The sequence below is a fragment of the Triticum dicoccoides genome, chromosome 6B (genome assembly GCF_002162155.2).
Source record: "Triticum dicoccoides isolate Atlit2015 ecotype Zavitan chromosome 6B, WEW_v2.0, whole genome shotgun sequence".
In the NCBI taxonomy this organism is placed as follows: domain Eukaryota; kingdom Viridiplantae; phylum Streptophyta; class Magnoliopsida; order Poales; family Poaceae; genus Triticum; species Triticum dicoccoides.
In genome coordinates this window covers 635,682,056-635,695,613 of record NC_041391.1, presented here as the reverse complement: position 1 = coordinate 635,695,613, position 13,558 = coordinate 635,682,056, and the positions used below count along the sequence as shown (strand labels likewise).

The 13,558-nt window shown below is 51.3% G+C and overlaps 1 pseudogene; it reads right to left on the bottom strand.

Annotated features, from left to right (window-relative positions):
• Nucleotides 1–5,331: 5,331 nt before the first annotated feature.
• LOC119325768 lies at nt 5,332–7,184 on the bottom strand (annotated as a pseudogene).
• Between the last annotated feature and the right edge of the window lie 6,374 nt (nt 7,185–13,558).

Genomic DNA, 13,558 nt, shown 5'->3' with positions numbered 1-13,558 from the left:
TCCTTCCTCCTCCCTTCCCCTCCTCCCTCCATCTTTTTTTTGTTTTTACTGTAGTTTTTTTACTATTGTATAATGTAGTTTTTTTACTGTTTTTAGTAAGTGTTTAAAATAATTAGTAAGTAAATTAATAAAACTAGTTGAACTAGTTTGTTTTTAGTAAGAACTAGTTGAATTAATAGAACTAATGTATTTTTAGTAAGAAAATTAATATAACTAGTTGAACTAGTTTATTTTTTGAAAGAACTAGTTTATTTTTATTTATATTAAGTTTATTTTTATTTATATTAAGTTTATTTTTAGTAAGAACTAGTTGAATTAATAGAACTAGTTGAACATGTCACATTTGTTGTTATTTTTTTAGTTTAAGCAATTATTCCCGCATCAACGTCGACGATGCCTATCCCGCATCCTCGTCGTTGATACCCGTCGTTTGCTAGGGTTTTAGTTGTATTAGTGATGTTATATGTATGATACTATTCGGGATGTATTAGTGATAACTTATAGGGTTTTGTTTTTGCAGAAATCTAGGAGCCCCTCCATCATCCCCGCCGTCATCCCCGTCACCGACCCCCTCCGACCTCGAGGTGAGACCAGCCAAATCTCCATGTCAATATGAGTCCTATAAGATATGATGTAGATGAAAACATGTATATCTTGTGTTGCTCAAATAGGATATGTCATTGCCCAAGTGGTCGGTCATGTTTGCAGGTTACACCTCTGAGTGGTCTATGTTTTGCCAGAGTGTTGATTAATTTTCGTTCCGGAAAATTTCAGGCGCTCGATATGTCCTATTTAGCAAAGGTCATGTCGGAATTTTCCGTGAATTTTGGCATGACTTGTGCTAGAATATGTAGGAAATATCGAGTGGCCTGGATTTTCTAGAAAGATAATTAAACGATATTTCGGGTTGACTTTAAGTCTGTCGAGGCCGAAGAATCCCGACTGTTGTCGTGGGGGTCATTTCTCCTTCTTCTCCTTGTGCTAGACTTTTGTTATGCACTAGGGGAAGGAGGAGTAAGGACCATCACCGACGGTCGCAAATGTGAGAGTGGAATCAGTGAGGGAGAGTCTCCATCATATATGAGAGGACGAAGAATCCCGACTGTTGTCGTGGGGGTAGCTTCTCCTTCGTTCCCGTGTGCTAGACAATTTGGTGCAATGCACTCGGGAACGAAAGGAGGAGCTACCATCACCGAAGGTCGATTATATACACCACATGAGTTGAGAGTTTTGAAGAAAATACTCGGCAGACCGATAGTCCACCCGTGATGAATAATAATGATCTAATTTAGTTTTTGTAGTACATATATTTAATTGTACAAGTTTAATATTTGAATTATGAACATAGGAAATGTCGTGAGACGAAGAAGGTCCCGGGGAGTGCTCCTGGTGCGGCGACAACCGGGGTTTCTGCGACAGGCCTCACTTGGTAGAAGGTCGGTGCTTCAACATTAAGCTCGAGGAGGCCTTCGATTGTGATACGGTAAGCTACAACACAAAGTGTTTTTTTCGTAATTAAGCTCGACTTCTACTACTTCAACGTGTAATTTTCGTATTTTACAATTCGACTAGCTTATCACATGCCATGCAAGACGCTATGTATTGGAGAGGATGTGTTTTGAAGATCATGAGAGGAATGAAACAAAGAAAATTAACCGAAGGACTCATCATAGTATGGATTTTGAGGTAAATCTATACAATTCTGAGAGCGTATCCCATTTTGGTTGCCCGGGTTGGGAAGCACTTTGCAAGATGTATGATCTTCAAGAGGGTATGCTTATCACCATGGATCTTGGTGATCCTGACATCGAGGTGGACAATTTGGACATTTGGGTCCTTGTTGATACGCTTCCAATTCTACCGCTATGTGAGTTTCTCAAACATAGTTATTAACTAATTTATATTGTTTATTTCAAAATAGTTGATAACTTATTTCGATTGATAGCTTATTTTCATTCTTCAAAGAATGTGCGGAAGATGGTAGACAGAACCTACTAAGCCGATGGCTCTGAGTTAACTTATTAGGAGAAAAATCATATGGTCGAATATTGTACTGACCTTGAGAATTACAATGCCTACTATCAAACTCCTCCACATGATGGTCAATAAGTGCCACTAGTGCATGTGTTGAACCACGATAACGTCCATGGAGATGCCCTGGTAAGATTTTTTACTATTACGACATCCGTGCATCTTTTGCATACTTCTAAAACTGAACTACATTGCTAACTACGAAGTTATTACTATGTTTTTCAACAGAAAATTCCGATGGATTGTGTGCCTCATTTGATGTATCAGAATGGTCGCCTTGATGTTCTGAATATACAGCCAGGTCATCCTACGAATCTCACATGTCCATACCGGATTTCTAAAACTCGTGAACACATGATAATCAAAGAATGGAAAAAATGTATGGACAGTCGTAAGGAGGTTCTTGGAAGCAATATTGTGCGAAAGACAAGAATTGGAGACAGGATAATCTCCATTCTCCATAATGGAGAGTCAGGGGCTATCTTATTTTATGCTATTTTACCTTAGAGAATATAGTAGATCATAAGAGAATGTAGTAGATCCTATGAGGTACAATATGTTTATGAGAGTTGATGATGAGGAGTAGTTGTGATTATGACTAGTGACCAACTTGCTATGTGATGTCTCATTGATGAAAACGATGATCATGAGGACGTGTTATATGACAATGATGTATTATGATGATAAGTTGTTAATGATATGATGATGATGATGATATTTATTATATCATTTGGTGAAAGAACCACGGATTAGTTTCAAGTGGATGTCCATCCACTTGAAACTAGTCCACGGTTCTTTCTCCCACTGATGTAATAACTCATTATGATGTAAAAACAATCTCTAAATTGCTGCGTTATGAAAACTTGTATAAAGGTGTATGCATACAACATGAAATAAAAAGAAGTAAAATACGCAATAATAGTAGTAGCGCGTGCTGGGAGAAGCACTACTACTAATTACCAGTAGCGCTCATTGCAGAAAGTGCTACTACTAAGTCGATATAGTAGTAGCATGGTTTAACCCACGCTACTGCTAACCTTTAGCTGTAGCGCCTTACTAGTAGCGTGGTTCCCCACACTACTGATAGGCATTAAACCCGCGCTACTGCTAAGGTTTTCTCTAGTAGTGGCAGGCCTCCCGCCTCTCTGGGGAGTGCTCGCACGACGTGAGCGTGGTGGCGCCTTCCACGCCCGCGCCCGCGCCCATCGACCTCAACGCCACACCGGTAGTCGGTGGCTCGTCATCCGGAGGCGCGAGGAAATGCACGCGGCAGATGCTGGCCAATGTGCTGTCGGATGCCCGCAACCTATTCGATGAAATGCCGGCCGCCGGCGACGAGGACTACATGCAGAACCTCATCTTCAAGGGCGGTGCATCGGCCGCTGGCTATGACCCCGACGAGACACAAAGCCAGGACGGCCGCGGGGCGTTCATGCCAGGCGCTGGCTATGATCAGTCAGCCTTCAAGTGTGATCAGGTCGGCATGGACCTTGATGGCTTCCCACTTGACCACGAGTTTCCAGACGACTACATGCAAGAGGAAGAAGACGAGTGCGACATCAAAGTGGAGCCTTTGTTTGAGGACGAGCTCGCCAACCAAGCCGCTGGGCCGAAGCCGAAGCGCAAGAGCAAGCACATGAACGCATACACGGCGGCCGAGGACAAGCTTCTTTGCGAGTGTTGGAGAGACATTGGACAAGACCCCAAGACCGGCGCCGAACAAAAGCATTCAACTTTTTGGATTCGTGTCCACCGGGAGTTTCATGAGCGCAAGAAGTTTCCTCCTTACCAAATTGTGAGCACGCATGGGTGGTTGTCCATTTCGAAGCGATGGAGAGTGATCCAACAAGAGTGCAAAAAGTTTTGTGCCACTCTTGAGAGCGTCAAGGCCCACCCCGTGAGCGGCATCGGCATGCAAGACATGTTATGGTAGCAAGGCGCCCTCTTTTGTGTCATCAAGTTCATGCTTGCGTGTTCATTTGCATACCATTTGTGCCAACATGCTTGCATGAAAACATTTATAGGCATTTCAAGCTTTGGAGGCATTCAAGGTCCAACACAACGGCAAGTGCTTCAACATCTCCCATTGCTATAGGGTCATCAAAGATGAGGAGAAGTTCAACGCGCAATATGCCGCCCTCAAGTCGCGCGGGGGGAAGGAAGCCGTGGAGGAGGTTGGGGACGGTGAGCCGGCTCGACCGTGGGGGAAGACCAACTCCAAGAAGGAGGACAAGCGGGATGTGGCATCGAACGCCTTGATCGCAAGCATGATGGGCATGTGAACAAGAAGGACTCGAGAGAGGAGGAGCGCCGGCGTTTCAAAGAGGAGCAAATGAACGCCTTCATGGATATCCAAAGGAGGAGGCTAAAGATGGTCGCGGAGAAGCAAGCCAAGATGCTTGAGTTGGAGGCGGAGAAGCAAGCCAACATGCTCGAGATCGAGGCCGCCAACGCCAAGACCAAGGCCAAAGAAGTGGCTCTCGCAAGCATGATGGCCGGGGTGGAGATCATGACGGTGGATCTCAACACCGTGTCACCAAGGAAGAGGCCGTGGTTCGAGAAAATGCAGGCCGACATGCTCAAGTTCAATGACGAGTGATCTCGTGGCCGCGAGCGCCTTCTTTTTTGTATGCCGGCTTGTGCGCTGGCATGACCACGGGGCCGTGATGGCGTGGTCGAACTCAAGTCCCACCCTTTTTTGTGTGCTGGCATGTGTGTCGGCCGCTGGCGAGTGCGCCAGCATGAACTGTGTGGTGATATTTTTTCAAGCCGGCAATGTATACCGGTGCTGGCATGGTGCCGGCATGAGACATGGCCGCTGGCATGACCTATGGCTGCGGGCCTTTTTTAAAAATTAAGTGCGGACATAAAAATGGATCGGCGTGTTGGACGCACTGCCGACCCAAATGCAAAACAGGGCGGACGCCGGGCCGGCGGCTGACCCAAACGAACATAAAACGGACAAATGCGCCATCTGTTTTGGTCGGCCCGTTGGAGTCGCTCTAATTAGCACTTGCTCACTCTCACTATCTCACATAGTCACATGATAGGATCGTCGCTAGGGAAAAGCTGACAGGAGGAAAATGGACAACAAAATTCATCTTCATGCATGATCGATCGATGGACCATGCACTATATGCCAGGGGGAAAAGGCAGACATACTCGTCGATGCTACTCTCGCTATACTGGTTCGGAATTATTCGTCTAAAAAATGAATGTATCTAGATATATTTTAGTTGTAGATATATCTATTTTTATCTATTTTTGTGACAAGTAATTTTGAACGGAGGGAGTAGTGGGCTAGTGGCCATTGGTCTCAACATCCAAGACATGGACGTCGCCGTTGCCATTTCCAAGCACGTGCTTGCCGCTGCCGCTGCCGTGGCCGCTGGTCGCCGTGGTTAAGGGCAGCTCGCCGGCGCCCTTGACACTGACGTCCGAAACTTGGCTGGTGCCGTCCTTGCTCTTGCCCCAGATGAGAAAGTAGAGGCCTACCACAATGATCACTGCACCAATCACACTGAAAACAGAAAAAAAAAGAGGAAATGATATCATTCGTGCGTTGAACTAATGCATGTACTCGATCGTCGATCTGAAAATGGCAGCAGCACTATAATACGTACCTTCCGAGAGTGATCTCCTCCTTGAGAATGATGGAGCCCATGACGGCGGTAATGATCATGCAGAGCGGGTTGAAGGCCGTCACGTACACCGGGCCCCTTTGCCTCGACACGATGCCCTGCACGTAGTACGCCACGCCGGAGCACATATGCCGCCGTACACGACCGTGAAGAGGCGAGTGTCGAAGCCGATGACCCACGCATGGGTATTGGCGCGCTCGGCGACGACGGCGACGGCGGTGCTCATCACCGACCCCACGCTGCAGATGAGCACCGTGAGGGACAGCTCCGCCGGGTAGTCCCGGAGCGTGCTGGACTGGAGGATGAAGAAGCACGACCAGGCCACGCAGGCGGCGACGGTCATGATGGTCCCCTTCAGCCACGCCGCTCCGTCGGCGGCGGCAGCCGCACCGCCGGCGTGGTGCTGGCCCTTGGTCCACGGGAACTGCACGACGGGGCCGTGGTACAGGACCATCAGCACCGCGCCGGCCACCGTGAGGACCGTGCCGGCGATCTTTGCCTGGCTGTGCAGGCTGCGCAGCCGCACCTTCTCCATGCGCAGGATGAGCGCCAACACGAAGGTGACGGCCGGGAGGATGTTGACCAGCGCCGTGGCGAACCCCGCCGAGGTCAGGTTCGCGCCCATGTAGTAGAGGTTCTGGTCAAGCACAGGCCTGCCAGGTACCGACGCAACAAACCACATGTTAGTAACAGCAGCTTTGGACTCTGTCGTCATGCATGGATGGACAGACGACGGCGGGTCGAATTAATCAACCGCAACGCACGTACTCGAGTAATGCGAGCCCCATGATCTTGATGAAGATGGTGATTGTCATCTTTGGCCTCAGTCCCCTGCACATGCATGTCACGTACGTTGGAGTAAATACAAATTAATTACTAGCACGTTAACTAGTTCTGATCTTAATTTCATGAATACTACTCCAGGTATAAACGTCGAAATGAACCATGCATAGAGTATATGAGTGGAACTGAGGATGGTGTGGTGAAGTGACAATGGTTCCTGGTTTTCTACTTCTACCTGCGTATGCGTAATTTTCTACTTCTACTGACTAATGCACTCTGATATTCTGATGGATCCATCCATATATAGATGCTGCATGCATGGACATATGCTTATTTGACGCGTTACAAGGAAAGGGGGGAGGTTTGCCGGTACAAAATAGAATAAGGTATCAAGATGCATATGTTTACTAGTAACTTTTTTTAGGGTATGTATGTACTACTTTTCTGGATTAGAAGGTCGCACCATCTAAATGAGACAAAAAAATGGGAATGGACTGAACAAATTTGTACGTGTGGTGTTTGCTCGATCGTGGGGTGCGCATGAGCTAGCACAAATGTGATTGAACTAGCTAGGTAGGGTTACCTCTCGAAGTAGAGGGCGAAGGGCGCCATGACGGCGGTGGCGACGATGTTACGGTAGACGACGAGCACGAAGTGGCTCATCCCGTGCTTGAGGGACGCCACGGCGATGAAGTACATGCCGGCGAACCCCACCTGCAGCAGCACCATCGTCGTCTTGCCCGCTTGGAAGTTTGCGAGTCTTTTTCTTCTCGCTCCAACTCTCACTCTTTTGTAGCTATGGTAGCTCGAGCCTGATCGATTGGATTTAACTACTGCCGAGGAATGGCTGTGTTGAGGCGATGAGCTCACACTGCGGCTGTCTCGTTTATATATGTTGAGATGTAGATATATATATGTGTATTTCTTGTACAACAAGCCCTCCTCCTTCCATGTATAGTTGAGGACGTGGCTACCCTTTGTACTTATATATACATGCTATTGCACCCGATCAATATATCGTGAGTTGCATAATCCTCTACATGGTATCAGCCTAAAACCGATTCCTGCCTTAGCCGCGTCGCCGTTGCTTCCGAGCCGCCGCCGCTAGCCCCTTCGCTACGCCCGCGTCGCAGATTATTCGCCGTCACCGTAGCTAGCCTCGCCTCCCGATCCCTCTGCTCGCCTCGCACGCCTGCCTCCCGCTCGCCCCGCACTTCCGCGCCGCTAGCACCACTTCCTGCTCGCCTACGCCCGCCTCCCGATCGCCCTGCTCTGCCCCGCTGCTTCCAACCACCGCTAGCCACCCAAACCCTAACCCTACCCAGCCAAAACCGAACCTGCAGCCATGTCCGGTTCTGATCTCTCCCACCGCAGCGCCGCCTCCACTCCTCCGGCCGTCCGTCCGCCGAACCCCTTCGACTCCTCCGCCGGCTCCTCTGCTGCCACCCTGCCCGACCCTGCCTACATCCGCGATGTTCCCATCGAACGTCGCATTCCAGTCATCCTCTCCCACAAAGAGGCGAACTTTTATGCCTGGAAAACATACTTCAATCTCCTCTTCCGTGAGTATAACCTGCAGGATCACATCGACGGCACCGCCAACCTCTTCGTCCTGAACCGTGACGCCGACTGGCTGGCGATCGACGCCACCATCATCAGGTGGCTCTTCCTCACCGTGTCCAAGGACATCTTCCACACCGTCGTTCGCGACAAGGACGATGCATGCACGGTGTGGAACAAGATCATTGGCCTCTTCACCGACAACAAGCTCCAACGGATCGTCTTTCTGCAGCAGGAGTTTTTCGGGTGTCACCAAAACGACTCCTCCGTTGACGACTACTGCATGCGCCTCAAGACCCTCTCCGACGAGCTCAATGACATCGGCTTCAAGGTGGGCGACGAGCTGCTCCTCTCCACTCTCACCGCCGGCCTCAATGAGGATCTCGGCAACGCCGCCTCCAACCTCACCCTCATGGCGATCCCTACCTACGAGCGGGCGGTGGCGTATCTCCGTCTCGAGGAACGCCGGTTAAAGCATCTCCGCTCCCGTGCCGTTCATACCGCCTTCGCCGCCGGCTTCTCACGCGGCGGCCTTGCACCCGCGGGCGCGCCCCCCGGCTTTCCAGCGCCGTTCCCGGTGCCCCGGCCCGCGGCCCCTCCTGCGCCGCACGGCGCCTACGTCGCCTCGTACCAGTCGCGTCCTCCGGCTCCTGCGGCTCCTGCGACTCTTCCTCAACAACCGCCGCAGCAGCAGCAGCCGCGCCAGCGGCGCCGGTCGCGGCAAAGGCTAGCAACAGCAACAGCAGCCACGTGCCGGGCCTACCCAGCAGCAGCCGACGCCGCCGTGGGGGGGGGGGCGGCCACAACCCCTGGACAGGGTTTGTGCACGCCTACACCATGCCCGTGCCCCGACCCCCCGCTCCGAGTCTCCTCGGGCCCGGCCCTTCCAGTCATCAGGCCTTCTTCGCCGGTCAGCAACCCGGTCCGGTTGCCCCACAGCCCTACTACTCTCCCGCTTCGGTTGGCTATGGCGGGCCAAACCCTAGCGCTGGAGTGACCGGCTACTCGGGCTATCCCACGCCGGTCTCTTATGATCCGGCCCTGCTTGCTGCTCTTCATCAACAGCCTCCGACCGGGGCTTATTCCGGTGGTGGCGACTGGTTTATGGATACCGGTGCATCTTCGCATATGGCCGCTTATCCGGGTAATCTCTCTTCCGCGTCTCCCATACACACTTCCTCTCGTATCATTGTCGGTAATGGTGCTGGTCTTCCTATCACTCACATTGGTTCCACTAGTTTTCCCTCGAACTCTCGACCACTTTATCTCAATAACGTTCTTGTGTCTCCTGAACTTATTCAGAATTTAGTCTGTGTTCATAAACTTTCTCGTGATAACTCTGTAACTGTGGAATTTGACGAAGTTGGTTTTTCTGTTAAGGACGCCCTCACCCGGATGGTTCTTCACCGCTGTGACAGCCCCGGCGACACATACTCCGTCCAGCCTCCATCATCCACACATGCTGGGCCAGTTGCTCTTTCTGCCGGCGTCGATCTTTGGCACGCCCGTCTTGGTCATCCTAGCTCCACCGCTCTTCATCAAATTATTAGGGACTTTTCTTTTACATGTAATAAAACGGATGCGCACTCTTGTCACGCATGCCGTCTGGGCAAACATGTTCGCCTTCCCTTTAGTTCTTCATCCACAGTTGCATCGTTACCTTTTGAATTAATCCACAGTGATGTCTGGACCTCTCTCGTTGCTAGTAATACCGGTTTTTCATACTATCTTGTTATCTTGGATGACTACTCTCATTTTGTGTGGACCTTTCCATTGCGTAAGAAGTCTGAAGTTGCTGCCACTCTTACCGCCTTCTACTCTTATGTCTCTACGCAATTCGGTCGTCCCATTCTCGCTTTGCAAACTGATAACGGGAAAGAATTTGACAACACCTCCATCCGCAATCTTCTCTCCGCACATGGCACAATTTTCCGGCTTACATGTCCTTACTCCTCACAGCAGAACGGTCGGGCTGAACGCATTCTTCGCACTCTTAACGATTGCGTCCGTACCCTCCTCTTTCATGCATACATGCCACCTCGCTTCTGGCCCGACGCTCTCGCTACCGCCACCCTCCTTATTAATCTTCGTCCATGTCGCACCCGCTGGAACTTTATGCCACACCAACTTCTCTTTGGGTCCCCTCCTTCATATGATGGTTTTCGTATTTTCGGTTGTCTTTGTTACCCTAGTATAGCCGCCACTTCTCCTCATAAACTTGCTCCTCGTTCCGTTCCCTGTGTCTTCCTTGGTTACCCGGCTAATACAAAGGGCTATAGATGCTATGATCCGGTTTCCCACCGTGTCATCACATCTCGGCATGTTTATTTCGACGAGTTTTGTTTTCCGTTTAAACAGGAACAACAGGTGACATCCTCCTCGGCGCCCGGCCCTTCTCTGGCCAACCCTGTCCGCCCTGGCTCCTTGCCACGGCGTGGGGCACCTCCCGGTCGCGCGGCACTCCGGCTTCTGCCCGCTGCTTCGCCGGGCTTATCGGCCTCCGAGCCGGCCTCCCCAGCCTCGCCGGCCTCTTCACCACCGGGTTCTGCGCCGGCCTCGCCGGCCTCGCTGGCGTCTACGCCGGCTCCCTCGCCGGCCTCACCGGTCCCTGCATCGGCGTCATCGCTGGCCTCTTCGCCGGGCGTGTCGCCGGCTACTTCACAGCCGGCCCCGTCCCCGTCTCCTCCGTCACCGGCCGTTCCACCGCCGGTTGCTGCTGTGGTGCCACCACCTGCCGGCCCAGTTACTCGGTCGCGCATGGGTGTCCATCGGCCGAGCACTCGCTACCCTCCGGATGAGTACACCTATGTGGCTTCGACGTCTTCCTCGTCACCATCACCCCTGCCGACCTCCGCCCATTCCACGCTTCGCGACCCTATATGGTTCGCCGCGATGAAGGAGGAATTTAACGCTTTGCAACACAATGACACTTGGCAGCTTGTTCCCCGTCCTCCTCGGGCCAACATCATTACCGGGAAGTGGGTGTTCAAGCACAAGTTTCATCCGGGTGGTACTCTTGACCGACACAAGGCTCGTTGGGTCGTTCGGGGTTTTCATCAACGAGCGGGTGTTGACTTCACCGACACTTTCGCTCCTGTTGTCAAGCCCGACACGATTCGGACTGTTCTTCAGATGGCGGTTTCTCGCTCCTGGCCTGTGCACCAGATGGATGTCTCTAATGCCTTTCTTCATGGTCATCTTGAGGAACAGGTGTTCTGTCAGCAGCCGACTGGGTTCGTCGATGAGTCTTCTCCAGATCATGTGTGTTTGCTCTCTCGGTCCTTGTACGGGCTCAAGCAAGCTCCTCGCGCGTGGTACCAGCGCATCACAGCGTTTCTTACTCAGCTTGGCTTCTGCTCCACTCGCTCCGATGCTTCATTATTTGTCTACCACCAGGGTGATGCTACTGCTTTCCTGCTGCTCTATGTCGACGACATCATCTTGACAGCATGCTCGACTGCCCTTCTTCGACAGCTCACTGATCGTCTTCGTGCTGAGTTTGCCATTAAGGACTTAGGTCCTCTGCACTATTTCCTCGGGATCGAGGTTATTCGTCGAGCAGATGGCTTCTTTCTTCATCAGCGGAAGTATGCTCACGAGCTTCTGGACCCTGCCGGGATGCTTAACTGTAAACCGGCTACCACACCTGTCGATACGAAGGCCAAGCTTTCTGCCACAGATGGTTCTCCTGCTTCAGATGCTCCGTTCTATAGGTCGATTGTTGGTGCTCTTCATTACCTCACTCTTACTCGTCCGGAGCTCCAGTACGCTGTACAGCAGGTGTGTCTCCATATGCATGCTCCTCGTGATGCTCACTGGACCGCGGTCAAGCGCATTCTGCGCTATATCCGTGGCACCTTGGACCTTGGATTGTCACTTCAGGCTTCATCCTCTCTGGATATGACGGCTTATTCTGACGCTGATTGCGCCGGCTGCCCTGACACGCGCCGCTCGACCTCTGGTTATTGCGTCTACCTTGGACCATCACTCATCTCATAGTCGTCCAAGCGGCAGCCCGTTGTTTCCCGCTCCAGTGCAGAAGCGGAGTACCGCGCCGTTGCCAACGTCGTCGCCGAGTGCTCCTGGCTTCGTCAGCTTCTACACGAGCTCTTGTCTCCGGTTGACAAGGCCATCATTGTCTACTATGACAATGTTTCTGCGGTCTACCTCTCCGCCAACCCAGTCCATCATCGACGCACCAAGCACATTGAGATTGATATCCATTTTGTTCGGGAACAGGTAGCTCTTGGTCATATACGTGTGCTCCATGTCCCTACGTCCCAACAATTTGCTGACATCATGACAAAGGGCCTGTCTACTGCGTCTTTCGAGGAGTTCCGATCCAGTCTTTGCGTCGACCATGGTGCCGCTTCGACTGCAGGGGGGTGTTGAGATGTAGATATATATATGTGTATTTCTTGTACAACAAGTCCTCCTCCTTTCATGTATAGTTGAGGACGTGGCTATCCTTTGTACTTATATATACGTGCGTATTGCACCCGATTAATATATCGTGAGTTGCATAATCCTTTATAATATAGAGGCTCCAACGCTGCTGCTCCTGTGCACAGTGGAGGGTGCAGGTCACGCTGGCTGGACCTGAGCCGTACGTGCCGACCGTTCAGCTCGGAAGCTGTGACGAGCCGCCAGGCTGGGCTTGGCTCAGGCTCAAGCCAACTCGAGATAGATCCTGAGCCAAACTGGACAGCACTACAGATACAGTAGAGTTGCAGAGAGCAGTTTTTTTTTTTGTGTTTTTAAATGTTTCTATGCCTATATACTAAGGGGTTGGCTAGATCTCAATCACTGGGACTTAGTCAACCGACAAAACATATAAAAAGAAGAAAGAAGAAAATAAAAAAATTACACGGATTTTCAAGTAAGATCTCACGAATTTAGTATCGACCGAGACTTCGTTATGTCTGAGTCGACTGAAATTTTGCAATCCTGATATATTAAACATTTGGCACTCCTTGTTCTATAGAAGGGTATAGTCATGTAAAACGAGCATAGTTTGTTTGGGGATACAACATGAGATAGTTTTGATCTGGGATATGTTGCCCAAAAAATTCTAGTGTGTGCGTGGTGGATATGGGCTTTCGGCTTTAGATCATGCCCTGCAGGAGCGGGGTTTGGCCGCAGTCCGGGCCCTCCCTTCATCTCCACCCCGTTGTGTCTGTTGTGACCGACCTTCCGTAAGTCGTCAATGGTTGCGGGGCGAGAGAAGAAGACGGTGATGGCGGAGTCGGGCGGAAGCACGGCACCCCCACCTACCACCATTAATGGCAGTTCACCCCGCAGTAATGGCATCCTAAGCCGTCATAAGCCCAGTCCCCGCTCCCCTCACCTACCCCCTACCTCCTCTCACTCCCCTCCCACTCCCCATCTCGCTGCGAACGATGGTGGGCGGATCCAATCGCAGGCCACGCGCGAGGAGGGCGAGGCCGCCCCCCTGACGGCGGCGCCGCCTGCTCTGGCCCCGATTCCGGTGGCGCGGCTGCCTATGATCGAGGCCTCCTCGCAGGAGGCAAGGGAGGAGATGC